Source organism: Dama dama, chromosome 6 (assembly GCF_033118175.1).
Source record: "Dama dama isolate Ldn47 chromosome 6, ASM3311817v1, whole genome shotgun sequence".
Taxonomy (NCBI): Eukaryota; Metazoa; Chordata; class Mammalia; order Artiodactyla; family Cervidae; genus Dama; species Dama dama.
This window is the reverse complement of record NC_083686.1, coordinates 37,126,053-37,138,551: the sequence shown is the minus strand read 5'-3', so window position 1 is coordinate 37,138,551 and position 12,499 is coordinate 37,126,053. Positions and strand designations below refer to the sequence as shown.

The following is a 12,499-nucleotide window of genomic DNA, read 5'->3' as shown; positions in this document are numbered from 1 at the left end:
AGTGATGCCATCCAACCATCTCATCTTCTGTCATCCCCTTTTCCTCCTGCCTTCAATCTTTCCAAGCATCAGAGTCTTTTCTAAAGAGTCAGCTATTTGCATTAGGTGGCCAAAATATTGGAGCTTCAGCTTTAGTCCTTCCAATGAGTATTCAGGATCAATTTCCTTTAGGATTGATTGATTTGATCTCCTTGCAGGCCAAGGGACTTTCAAGAGTCTTCTCCAACACCACAGTTCAAAAACATCAATTCTTTGGTGCTCAGCCTTCCTTATGGTCCAGTTCTCACAACCATACATGTTTGTGTAAAACCACAGTTTTGACTATATGGACCTTTGTTGACAAATTAATGTCTCTGCTTTTTAATATGCTGTCTAGGTTTGTCAGAGATTTTCTTCCTAGGAGTAAGTGTCTTTTAATTTAATGGCTGCAGCCACCATCTGCCATGATTTTGGAACCCAAGAAAATTAAGTCTCTCACTGTTTCCATTGTTTCCCCAATTATGTGCCATGAAGTAATGGGGCCAGATGCCATGATCTTCAGTTTTGAATGTTGAGTTTTAAGCCAGCTTTTTCACTCTCCTCTCTCAGTTTCATCAAGAGACTCTTTAGTTCTTCTTCACTTTCTGCCATAAGGCTGGTGTCATCTGCATATCTGAGGTTATTGATATTTCTCCCAGGCAATCTTGATTCTGTCTTGTGCTTCACCCAGTTGGACATTTTGCATGATGTACTCTGCATATAAGTTAAATAAGCAAGGTAACAATATACAGCCTTGACATATTCCTTTCCCAATTTTGAACCAGTCCTTTTTTCTATTGTCTTAGTTAATTCACAATTTCTATCAGATTCCATGTAGTTGAATCTTGGTTAAAGAGCCAAAATTTCCTACACAGAATTTCTCTAAAAGTTGTTAGGTATTCCTTAACCAGATAAATGAAAATGACTGATATTTCACTATTTTTTCTAGTGTCCACGAGTTCTGAGGTTTTCATTTCTTTGGATGGGATTCATTCCCACAGGCTGAATCTGACGGGTATCCATGTAATGTCTTGACTCCTACAGAGAGACAGTCTCAATAGGCAATCAGTAGGTAATTCTTAAATGATACTCTGGCTTCGGTGGCAGGTACGAAGTTTCTCAAACACATGGGGCAGTTTCAGTTTCCTTGTTGGTTGTAATGTGGGCCTACTCATGCCTGTGTATACAGGTTGGGTAAGATAGAACTCTTCATTTTATGAAAGAAAATTTTGGTCAAAACAGTGGGAGTGCATAACATAAATATTATATGCATACATATACTTCATCTTTATTAAATTTTTAATATATGTCTCTTAGAGCAACTGAATGATACCTAAAATATGCCAATAACTGTTGCTACTCAAAGTTTCAGGATTCATAAGCAAGCAGTACATCAATCTAATAATCTCTGCAAAACTTCATTTCTTACAAATTTCTAATATAAAAAATCTTGTATAATATTATAAAGATAAATTTCACATTGTTTCAGATTTCACACCAAATTTTGACTTTGATTTTGGTATAATCAAATGTTTTGTGAAATGTACTTTCCCAAACAAGATAATTGATTTCTACCAAAAATGATGCTTATCTCCATCTCAACAAATAAAACAAATTTTCCAACTAGGAAAAAAATCTTCCTGTCTCTGATTAATCTAAATATAAAGAGATTTATGTGTAAAAATTATACATGAATAAAATATATAGAAATTAGTTGTATTTTATGGAACACACATCTTGTTTTGCCTGGGATAGCCTTGGTTTATGCCCATTATACTTGTTTAATTATTAATAGAGTCCTCTTTTCACTATCATAAAAGTGCCATTTTGAAGATGAATTAACTAGACATTTTGTCTGCTTTCTACATAAAATTAAATATTCAAATTCCCAAATTAAGTGTATTTTTTTCAGGTAGCTGAATCTTTTCATTTCAGTGGTTAGGTCATTATTTGTTTTATGTTTAGTTGAAATATAACTAAGGAAAAAAGAACACTGGATAATTTCCTTTCTTCTTAAAGAATACACAGAAAATAAGTCATGTTTTGTTTCAGTGTAGTCCATGGATAATACTGCGGTATTTATGCCTTTGTCACTCTTATATGAACTTGATTTTTAATCCTCTGATGGTTGATATTACTGACATTTTATTCTTAGCTATTAACCTTTATTCTTGTCAACAATGTATCTACTTTTACCAACTGTTTTTCAATGCATTCATTTTAGCTATCTATGGCTTCCATATGTTCTTTCCTGAAGTTTGCAGAGAGAAAAAATTCTATGTGACAACTCTGATTTGGCAATTATTTTATCCCTGTATTCCTTTAAACACTTTTCTAAATATTTAGAGTCATCACATCTCATTTAAAAAGTTACTGTTTTTAAAGTAGATGATCTCTAGTATCTGGTTAGCAATAATATATTCATGAGGTTGCCAAATTTCTTAGAGGAGGGTTTAAAATAAATAATTAACATATTCAGATTGTGACTTTCTTTAGTGACATGTATCACAATATTATCTATCTCTAGAATCATTTCACTTATTTTTTATATTTTATCTAACTAGAATGGTTGATGCTGAAAAAATTATTTATTCACCTGATGGTTGCACCTGTCACTATTAGATGCAATGAATATAAAATAAAAATATATATCTATTTTCTCAAACTTTCACAGTATAATGGGGGAAGAAAAGTATAAATTATTGTAAAATAATGTCAATTTTTTGTCAAAGATCTGCTTAGTGCATAACATATGTTTATGCAAGCATATATATGTGTATGCATATAAGCCATCCATACAAACATACTTCACTCCTATGCTATTGTCTAACATTAAGTTTGGACAGTAGGCTGCTGCTGCTGCTATATACTGTCCTTGCTGATTAACTAAGGTTCAAAAAGAGTTGCTGTGGATATTTGAGAAATTTAGTAATTCTTAGTAAGTTTAAAGTATAGAAAGTGAAATGGAACTGAAAGAAATACTCTAAGTTATAATGCCTTTTGGTATGCTATAAGTTATTTGTTTCACCCAGAAAAGTATTGCAACTAGGGGTTATGACCCTAATCTGGCTAATCAAAAGTATTTTTATCTCCAGGAAACTAGCTGACTGAAATCAAACAAAATGTGTGGCTGATTTACTGGATGGAGGAGCCAGATAATCATATGCCCAGATGTAAGTTCTTACCCCATGGTGATATAAAAATGTTACCTTATCACAATTGTGATATTTTTAATAAACTGTCCTTGTTAGTGGTCACTCCATAGATTTCTTTTCTGGATACCTAGCTGCGATGAACCATCAGAGATAGTATCAAATGATAAAATAAAAACACGCTCAAATATTATGAGACTTTCGTAATAAGAATAATCTTTTTTCCTAAATGATTCATAGAAGATCTTACAGAGAAGTTGATACTGTAGCCTTGTGAGTGTAATTCTCCAGGTGGAAGAGGAGGGGTGATAAACATTTTAAGATGTATTCCTAGAGCTTGGCATAGTTCAGGCCACTTGACAATGAAGTGTTCCAAAATCATATGGATATATAGGCACAGATGCTTTCATACATTCTTATTTATCATGCATAAATTTAAAAAATCTTTCCAATATTGCAAGTGGAAATCATACTTTATTTGAAGTTTCATCTGATTTAAAATCTTTACACACAGATGGTATACTATATTGCATCAAAATTGGCATTTTCAGTATTAGCTTCTGTATTTGCTTATGTTGCTCTTGGCATGATTTCACATTAAGTAGTAGAGGTTTTTGAGAAACAAAATGTGGCATATTTGAAAATAAAAACTTTATCCTCCATTTTATTTAATCTTATTGGTATACACCACGGCTTCCCTGATGTATATATTTCAACATATACCAAATCCCATTTTAGCTTTCTCTTTCTATTTATAGACTTCAGTTTTGCTTTTGTTTCTAACATACATCTTGGAATTGAGAGCAATAAATAATAATTATTCTGAGAAATATAATTTAATTTTATTAATTTAAAATAACATTAATAAATCCTTTGTGTTGCCAACACCTGGCATATCATATTTGTATTATTTTCTCTAAAGATTATATAATATAATATTCATCAAGATGAATCACTGTGTTTTCCATATTAAAGTACATTTATTTAGAGGGAAAATATCTTTTTTCTGTATACACTATTCTCTGTTTCCAATGTAATAAAATTAAATTGCAATTGTTTCCTATGATTTCCATTTATTTATTTGCTTCCATTTAGGGCACTTATTTTCACTTCTATTTTCCCTACATGAGATTGAGTTTAGAATTTCCCATATCTTGACTAGTTCGTGAAAATACAGGTAAATCTAGCTCTTATGTTATTAAATTTCAATAGTCCTCATAAGCAATTTAGAAACAAATACAGTCAGGTATGAAAACTTCAATATGGATGATTTTATTCCTTTTGCAACAAACAGATGTATGCTAGCAAGAGGGAAAGAAGTAGAAAACAGCTGTTCTATCTCCTGAGCACTTTCAGAAACATCACCACCTACTTCACTAAGAATACGTTATGTAACATGTCCTAATTTATATTACTTTTATATGTTAAATCTTTGACCCATCACAAATCTTTATTCAATTGTCTTTTAGTTATCCTAAAATCATTATTTATCCTTAATGGTCCTAAAAACAGATCTTTATGCTTGGTTTTAATTTTCCACATCCAGGATCTACCTATGAAGTTATTGTATTTACTTATCTCTCTTTCAATCTTTTAATATAGAAACATTAGAAATGTTTCACTGTGTATGTGTCTTTAATGACAGCAGTATTAACAGAACAACTGTTTGGCAGAATGTTACACTCTGAATCTGAGTTTGCTCATGATTAGATTCAGGTTAAATATTTTTTCTAACAGTACCACTAAAGTAATATTTCCTTTTCACTGTATCACATTGGAGGTGCATATGTCAATTTATCTTATTACTGGTGATGGTAAATTTCATTATTTGATGAAAGTGGTATCTTTCAGAGCTCTCTGTTACAAAATATATCTTTTTATTTCCTTTATTATATATCAGTATAAGAAATTGAATGGGTGATAATTTTGAAAATTTACAATGCTGATTTTCTAATTATCTTGTTCTGTCTAAATTTAGTAGCTATTGTTCTTCTGTAAAGAATACTCTCTTTCCAGTCTTTAAGTGTCACTATGAATTCATAGATTTTTTTCATTCAATCCTACACTAGAATCCATGTGCCACTATTTTTAATACTGAATCTCAAAATTGAGAGCCAGCTCAAGCATTTCCCTTTGTTATTTTACATGTTCTTGTTAGTCTCTTAACACCACCTTGCTTTCTGACAGAACAAATTATTCCACATTCGTCTTACATTTTTGTTGTCCCTTACATGGAATTTGCAAATTATTTAAAGGGTTATAATTTCTTTTAGTTGAGAGTTATAGATAACAATCATTATGGAGGTGATACACAGTACTGAAGTATCATAGTTTCAAGTCTTTGCAGAGGACAAAGCTAAAAAATATCTTTTTTTAAAAGATGAAGGACTAATATCACTATTTCCAAATGGAATGTAAAAACCACAGCATTCTTCCTTGTCTTCCCCACTTTCATTGTTGTAATTTCCTTTTCCAGGGTGACACACTTGGTTTCCCAAAACATCAATATTCCTGCTGATCTGTTCTGTCCTACAGCACACCAAAAAAATTCATTACAAAATAACTAGCAATACCATGACCAAAAACAAAGCTATTGACATGCAAGATATTTTGTATTTCAGTTTTCCTTAGGATAGATTCACACTCAGGGTGTCCTGGCAGGCCGTGAGGTACCAATTTTGCCTCAATTTTCAATTTTTTCTCTGTAGTTACATTATCAATTTGATATAAAGATAGGATATTTTCCTGCTCTATTTTAAAGTTTATTCTGACTTTAATTTTATTAATTTATTTTCAACTTTATTTTAATACATGTAAAATATTATCATAATAAAAAGACAATATAATAAGAGCAATATCAAAAATATATAGATACCCCTAAGATGTCTATCCTATCCCCATCCCCCTATAAGGCTATACTGGAGAAGGCAATGGCACCCCACTCCGGTACCCTTGCCTGGAAAATCCCATGGATGGAGGAGCCTGGTAGGCTGCAGTCCATGGGGTTGCGAAGAGTCAGACACGACTGAGACTTCACTTTCATCTTTCACTTTCATGTATTGGAGAAGGAAATGGTAACCCACTCCAGTGTTCTTGCCTGGAGAATCCCAGGGATGGGGGAGCCTGGTGGGCTGCCGTCTATGGGGTCGCACAGAGTCGGACACAACTGAAGCGACTTAGCAGAAGCAGCAGCAGCATAAGGCTATACATTTGATTCTGATTTTTCTTTGCTGTTTATTCTTCTAAATAAGCAAACATATTTTTGCTTCCCTAAACAAGAAGTTTTGTACTACATACTATTTATACATTTTTACACTTAACCACGTTGCTTAAAAACAAAAACAATATATTCTTCATATGACAGCATTGTTGTTCATTCGCTAAGTCCTGTCTGACTCTTTGTTAACCCATGAACTCAGCATGCCTGACTTCCCTGTCCTTTACTATCTCCCAGAGTTTGTTCAAATCCATAATCATTGAGTCAGTAATGCTATCTAACCATCTCATCCTCTGCCACTGCCTTCTCTTGCTGTGTCTTTCACAGCATCAGCCTTTTTCCCAATGAGTCAGCTGTTTGCATAGGTGATCAAAGTAGTGGAGCATCGGCTTCAGCATAGGTCCTTCCAATGAGTTTTCAGTGTTAATTGCCTTTAGGATTGACTGGTTTCATCTCCTTGCTGTCCAAACGATCTCAAGAGTCTTTTTTAGCACAATTTGAGAGCATCAGTTTTTTGGTGCTCAGCCTAATTTATGGCCTAACTCTCACATCCATACATGACTACTAGGAAAACCATAGCTTTGACCATACAGACCTTTGTTGGCAAAGCAATGTCTCTGTTTTTTAATGTGCTGTATAGGTTGTTATAGCTTTCTTTCCAAGAAGCAAGGGTTTTTGTTTGTTTGTTTGCTTTTGTTTTTTTTAATTTCATGTCTACAGTCAACAACTACAGTGACTTGGAAGCCTAAGAAAATGAAATCAGTCACTGTTCCACTTTTTCCCCATCTATTTGCCATGAAGTGGTGGAACCCAGATGCCACAATCTTAGTTTTTTAAATGTTGAGTTTTAAGCCAGGTTTTCACTCTCCTCTTTCACTCTTCAAGAGATATATATCATTCTTTTTATATTTGCATATTTCTCCATTATACAAAAGCTCTATGGCTTAATTAACAAGGTTTCAATGGATAAGTATTAAGATGGCTACTAATATCCTGTTCTTACAAATAACACTTCCATTACTGATTTCCCTTATTGTGGGTATGTTTATGAATATGTGTGTATTTGGTAGAGTATTTCTAGAGTTAATTGTTAGAGGAAATATACTGTTTCAAAAGGTAAATTCATATGTAATTTTGTTAGATATTCTGAAACCCAGTTTAGAGAATACACTATACAGTACTCAGTGTTTGAGTTTACTGCCCATCCAGTGGTTTTAGCTCCAACTCACCTACAGAGGAAGTAAATTAAGATGCATAAATAACTGATTGAAAGTGAGCAAAAGATCAGAGCAAACATTTCACCAAAGATAAAGAAATGGCAAAGAAGCAAATGAATATATGTTGAACATAATTTAGCCATTAAGGAAATGAGAATTAAAGCTACAAGTTATCATTTTTGTACGTTGTAATGTCTAAAATATTTGTCAGAATCAAGTGTTAGGAATGGTGGGAATACTCATAAAATGGTACAGTCATTTTGATAAATAATTTTGTACTTTGTCATAAATGTAAGTATACATCTACCATAGGATTTCTTAATATTACACCTAGGTATTTAGATAATTATACCTATTTAATCCTAATTATTGAAAATATATTAAAAACCTGTAGATAGTTACTTATAGCAACTTTATTCACAATTGAGAAAATAGGAAATACCTTAGATAAAGTTTCATCAGTGAAAAAATAAATAAATGGAAGCATGTTGGGAGTAAGGGGATAGATTATCCATGAAGGGCTAGCATTATGGGATTTGGGGTGATGGGACTGTATAAAACTGTGTTGGTAGTCACACATCAATACATTGGTTATAATCCATAGAAAAGTTCATCACAAAACTAGATTTTATTCTATAAATGCATACCTTTAAAAAAATCAACAAGTATATGCCAAGAGAAATAGAATAAAAACAATCACAAATGAATCTAACTATAATTTAAATAAGTAACACCTACAATGAAGAGGAAGAAAAATATAGGAGGTGACCTAAATAGCTTTGGAAAACATTTTAAATTTAAGTATAGTTAATTTAATTTACAATATTGTGTTAGTTTCTAGTGTACATCAAATATTTTAGTTATGTATATTGATATATGTAAAATAATCTTTTTCAGAGTTGATTAGTATTCCATTATGTGTGTGCATATGTGAGTGTATGTGTGTATATATATCAGTTCAGTTCAGTTCAGTAGCTCAGTCGTGTCTGACTCTTTGCGACCCCATGAATTGCAGCATGCCAGGCCTTCCTGTCCATCACCAACTCCTGGAGTTTACTCAAACCCATGTCCATCGAATTGGTAATGCCATCCAGCCATCTCATCCTCTGTCATCCCCTTGTCCTCCTGCACCCAATCCCTCCCAGCATCAGGGTCTTTTTCAATAAGTCAACTCTTCACATGAGGTGGTCGAAGTACTGGAGTTTCAGCAGCAGCATCAGTCCTTCCAATGAAAACCCAGGACTGATTTCCTTTAGGATGGACTGGTTGGATTTCCTTGCAGTCCAAGGGACTCTCAAGAGTCTTCTCCAACACCATAGTTCAAAAGTATCAATTTTTCGGCACTCAGCTTTCTTCACAGTCCAACTCTCACATCCATACATGACCACTGGAAAAACCATAGCCTTGACCAGATGGACCTTTGTTGGCAAAGTAATGTCTCTGCTTTTTAATATGTTATCTAGGTTGGTCATCACTTTCCTTCCAAGGAGTAAGCATCTTTTAATTTTGTGGCTGCAATCATCATCTGCAGTGATTTTAGAGCCCCCCAAACTAAAGTCTGACACTGTTTCCACTGTTTCCCCATCTATTTCCCATGAGGTGATGGGACCAGATGCCATGATCTTAGTTTTCTGAATGTTGAGGTTTCAGCCAACTTTTTCACTCTCCTCTTTCTCTTTCATCAAGAGGCTTTTTAGTTCCTCTTCACTTTCTGCCATAAGGGTGGTATCTTCTGCATTTCTGAGGTTATTGATATTTCTCCTGGCAATCTTGATATTTGGAACGAGTCTGTTGTTCCATGTCCAGTTCTAACTGTTTCTTCCTGACCTGCATACAGGTTTCTCAAGAGGCAGGTCAGGTGGTCTGGTATTCCCATCTTTCAGAATTTTCCACAGTTTATTGTGATCCACACAGTCGAAGGCTTTGCCATAGTCAATAAAGCAGAAATAGATGTTTTTCTGGAACTCTCTTGCTTTTTCGATGATCCAGCTGATTTTGGCAATTTGATCTCTAGTTCCTCTGCCTTTTCTAAAACCAGCTTGAACATCTGGAAGTTTACTGGTTCACATATTGCTGAAAGCCTGGCTTGGGGAATTTTGAGCATACTTTAACAGCGTGTGAGATGAGTGCAATTGTGCAGTAGTTTGAGCATTCTTTGGGATTGCCTTTCTTAGGGATTGGAATGAAAACTGACCTTTTCCAGTCCTGTGGCCACTGCTGAGTTTTTGAAACTCCGCTTGGCACCACCCCTGACCTTGGGCGAGGGGTAGCTCCTCTCAGCCATGCTTCTGTGTGGTCCGTCACAGCCGGATGGGCTTCTACGGTGTATATAGATATACACATAAGAAAGTTGAAAGTGAAGTCGCTCAGTCGTGTCCGACTCATAGCGACCCCATGGTCTGCAGTCTACAAGGCTCCTCTGTCCATGGGATTTTCCAGGTAAGAATGCTGGAGTGGGTTGCCATTTCCTTCTCCAGGGGATCTTCCCCACCCAGGGATGGAACTCCGCTCTCCCACATTGTAGACAGACGCATTACCGTCTGAGCCACCAGGGAAGTCCATATATATACACTGTATCTTCTTTATCCATTCATCTCTTCTTGGACATTTAGGTTGCTTCCATATCTTTGCTGTTGTAAAAGGTGCTGCTATTAGCATTGTGGTGCATGTATCTTTTCAAATTATAATTTTGTCCAAATATATGCCCATGAATGGGATTGCTAGATCATATGGGAATTCTATTTTTAGTTTTTTTTTTTTTTTAAGGAATCTCCATACTATTCTCCATTGTGGCTGCAACAATTTACATTCCCACCAACAGTGCAGGATAATTCCCTTTCTCCACATCTTCTACAGCATTTGTTATTTGTAGGCTTTCTGACTATGGCCATTCTTACTGGTGTGAAGTGGTACCTCACTGTAGTTTTGATTTACATTTCTCTGATAACTGAAGATGTTGAGCATCTTTTCATATGCTTTTTGACCACCTGAAAGTCTTCTTTGGAAAAATGTCTATTTAGATCTTCTTTTCATTTTTTGATTGTTATTGAGTTGTATGATCTAGTTGTATATTTTGGAGATTAAGCCCGTGTCAGTCACATCATTTGCAAGTTTTTTTTTTTTTTTTTTCAAGTCCATGGGTTGCCTTTTCGTTTTATTTATGGTTTCCTTTGCTGTGCAAAAGCTCGTAAGCTTGAATGTCTCATTAATTAATTAATTAATTAATTAATTTGCTTCTAGTTCTATTTTCTTGAAAGACTGACCTGCTATTGATTTATGTCAGAGAATGTTTTGCCTGTATTTGCTTCCAATGGTTTTACGATGCTATGTCTTTAAGTTTTTAAGTCAGTTTGAGTTTATTTTTGTGTATGGTGTGTATTTTAATTATGATATGAGGGTATTTTGTAACTTCATCAATTTACATGCATTTGAGGCTGTCCAGTTTTCCCAGCACTACTCGCTGAAGAGACAGTTTTTTATGCATAGTATTTCCTTGCTTACTTTGTCTAATATTGACTGTGGATGTTTGGGTCTATTTCTGGGTTGTCTATTCTATTCCATATGTATGTATTTGTGCCAGTACCACACTATTGTGATTACTGTAGCTTTGAGGTATTGCCTGAAGTCTGGGAGGGTTGTGCATCCTGTTTTGTTCTATTCCCTTATGATTGCTTTGGCAATTCTGGGTTTTCTTTGGTTCCATCTAAACTTTATGATTACTTGTTCTAGTTCTGTGAACAGTGTAATGGGTTATCTGAGAGGTGCCACATTAAATCTATAGATTGGTTTGGGTGGTATGGCCATTTTAACAATATTCATTCTTCCAGTCCAAAGCATGGAGTATTTTTTCATTTCTTCAGATTATATTTAGTTTCCTTACCAAGGTTTAATTGTTTTTAACATGTAAATATTTCACTACCTTGGTCAAGTTTATTCCTATGTAATTTTTTAATGTGATTTTAAAAGTTTTTTTTTTTTTTTTTACATTCTTTTTTTCGATATTTAATTGTTATTCTAAAGATATTAAACTGATTTCTGTGTGTCAAACAGCACCTTAATTCTGCTACTTTTGTGCACCTAAATAAGAGCCTTAATTATTTTATAATTTTCTTGAGATGGTAATTCAGTTCTGTTCAGTCACTCGGTCTTGTCAGACATTTTGCGACTCCATGAATTCCAGCACGCGAGGCTTCCTTGCCCATCACCAACTCCTGGAGTCTACTGAAACTCACGTTTATCATGTTGGTGATGCCATCCAACCATCTCATCCTCTGTTGTCCCCTTCCCCTCCCACCTTCAATCTTTCCGAGCAGCAGGGTCTTTTACAATGAGTCAGTTCTTCACATCAGGTGGCCACAGTACTGGAGTTTCAGCTTCAGCATCACTCCTTCCACTGAGTATTCACAACTGATTTCCTAGTCCGAGGGACTCTCAAGAGTCTTCTCCCACACCACAGTTCAAAAGCATCAATTCTTCAGTAGTCAGCTTTCTTTAGAGTCCAACTCTCACATCCATACATGTCTACTGGAAAAACCATAGCTTTGACTAGATGGATCTTTGTTGGTAAAGTAATGTCTCTGCTTTTTAATATTCTGTCTAGGTTGGTCATAGCTTTTCTTTTAAGAAGCAAGTGTCTTAATTTTATGGCTGCAGTCACCATCTGCAGTAACTTTGGTTGTGAGAGTTGGACTATAAAGAAAGTTGAGGTCTGAAGAATTGATGCTTTTCAACTGTGGTGTAGGAGAAGACTTTTGAGAGTGCTTTGGACTGCAAGGAGATCCAACCAGTCCATACTAAAGGAGATCAGGCCTGAGTGTTCATCAGAAGGAATGATGTTGAACCTGAAATGCCAATACTTTGGCCACCTGATGTGAAGAGATGACTCATTTGAAAAG

General features: G+C 34.8%; 1 long non-coding RNA gene across 1 annotated transcript in view; it reads left to right on the top strand.

The window, feature by feature from the left end:
• Positions 1-3,196, top strand: part of LOC133058552 (uncharacterized) — a 379,658-nt gene extending 376,462 nt beyond the window's left edge. Inside the window, exon 4 of the long non-coding RNA XR_009693348.1 lies at positions 3,114-3,196. This is a non-coding gene — a long non-coding RNA (uncharacterized LOC133058552). The remainder of the gene's footprint in view (positions 1-3,113) is intronic.
• Positions 3,197-12,499: the final 9,303 nt, after the last annotated feature.